Here is a 2575-nt window from a genome sequence, read left to right on the forward strand (position 1 = left end):
CCTGGTTATCAAATGTGGAGGAAGTTGTACTAATGACAGGAAGTTGTACTACTAATGGCAGGAAGTTGTACTACTAATGGCAGGAAGTTGTACTACTAATGGCAGGAAGTTGTACTACTAATGGCAGGAAGTTGTACTACTAATGGCAGGAAGTTGTACTACTAATGGCAGGACGTTGTACTAAAGACAGGACGTTGTACTAAAGACAGGACGTTGTACTAAAGACAGGAAGTTGTACTAATGACAGGAAGTTGTCCTAATGACAGGAAGTTGTACTAAAGACAGGAAGTTGTACTAAAGACATTTCTATCTCCAACATTCTGACCTGCATCAAAACAGATGGCTCCCTGGGGAAAAGCAATTCCACGGTGACAGAATGATGCCCGACACAAACAGTCATTCAGTTACCAAACTCTGCATCTACACTGTTCTTCAAGTAAATGCGTTTGTCAAATTTTTAAATTGGATTTAATTCCAAGCTGCGATTAAGACTCAAAGCTCTTTTCAACCTAACTTCGCGAGGATTCATTGAATATGGTTTATATGAAGGAGGTGAAATGATGCCGACTTTGACAGTACAGTAGGGCAGTAGGCTGCAGAGAGACGACAGAGCAGGAGAAAATTAGTTTTGATCAGTCAGGAGAAGAAAAAAAATGTGCTGAAAATATGTTCTGACTATTTCAAAAAGAAGATGGAAAACAGGCTGTAGGACTTTGGTGGAGGCGCAGCCGACTACCTGCAGTAGCAAAATAATTATAATACGAGTCAAATATCTATATAATATCATCCAAAAAGAATATTGCAATATGTAACTGTATATATTTGTTCGTTAGAAAATAGGATGCCACTTGGGACGTGTATAATTATTGTAGATTACACAACCGGGAAGAATCTGTGAAAACTGTATTACCGTGTTGAAAAGTTAAAAACACATTTGTAAGACATTTAAAAAGTAGCTAACTACTTGTAAATATTGTAAAACTCAACACTTTACTGAACGTGGGAATGTTCTGGCATTACGTGTCAGAAGAAAAAAAAACTGGTTGAAATCGTAACGTTTGAACTAACAGGTTAAAATAAGTCTTGTACGCTGTTCCTTCCTTCCTTCCTTCCCCGGTCAGTAGCCCCCAGAGTACAGTAGACCAGGGAGGACGGCGAGGACGGCAGGAAGGGAGACTGGAAAACTACTAGTGGTAGCAGGTACAGATTGGGGACTTTCCACTAGAAGACTTTACCCCAATGTTACACTCAGTCAACTCTGGAAAGACTTACTGAGCACTGTGTTACCGTAACACCGCAAGGCAAACATTTCAACTCACTACACTACACAGCCACTCACTACACAACACAGCCACTCACTACACAACACAGCCACTCACTACACAACACAGCCACTCACTACACAACACAGCCACTCACTACACAACACAGCCACTCACTACACTACACAGCCACTCACTACACAACACAGCCACTCACAACACAGCCACTCACTACACAACACAGCCACTCACTACACTACACAGCCACTCACTACACTACACAGCCACTCACTACACAACACAGCCACTCACAACACAACACAGCCCCTCACTACACAACACAGCCACTCACTACACAACACAGCCCCTCACTACACAACACAGCCCCTCACTACACAACACAGCCCCTCACTACACAACACAGCCCCTCACTACACAACACAGCCACTCACTACACAACACAACACAGCCACTCACTACACAACACAACACAGCCACTCACTACACAACACAGCCACTCACTACACACCACAGCCACTCACTACACACCACAGCCACTCACTACACAACACAGCCACTCACTACACAACACAGCCACTCACTACACTACACAGCCACTCACTACACTACACAGCCACTCACTACACGACACAGCCACTCACTACACAACACAGCCACTCACTACACAACACAGCCACTCACTACACAACACAGCCACTCACTACACAGCCACTCACAACACAGCCACTCACAACACAGCCACTCACAACACAACACAGCCCCTCACTACACAACACAGCCACTCACTACACAACACAGCCACTCACTACACAACACAGCCCCTCACTACACAACACAGCCACTCACTACACAACACAGCCACTCACTACACAACACAGCCACTCACTACACAACACAGCCACTCACTACACAACACAACACAGCCACTCACTACACAACACAACACAGCCACTCACTACACAACACAACACAGCCACTGACTACACAACACAGCCACTCACTACACTACACAGCCACTCACTACACACCACAGCCACTCACTACACAACACAGCCACTCACTACACAACACAGCCACTCGCTACACTACACAGCCACTCACTACACTACACAGCCACTCACTACACTACACAGCCACTCACTACACAACACAGCCACTCACTACACAACACAGCCACTCACTACACTACACAGCCACTCACTACACTACACAGCCACTCACTACACTACACAGCCACTCACTACACTACACAGCCACTCACTACACAACACAGCCACTCACTACACAACACA

Source organism: Salvelinus alpinus, chromosome 2 (genome assembly GCF_045679555.1).
Source record: "Salvelinus alpinus chromosome 2, SLU_Salpinus.1, whole genome shotgun sequence".
Lineage (NCBI taxonomy): Eukaryota > Metazoa > Chordata > Actinopteri > Salmoniformes > Salmonidae > Salvelinus > Salvelinus alpinus.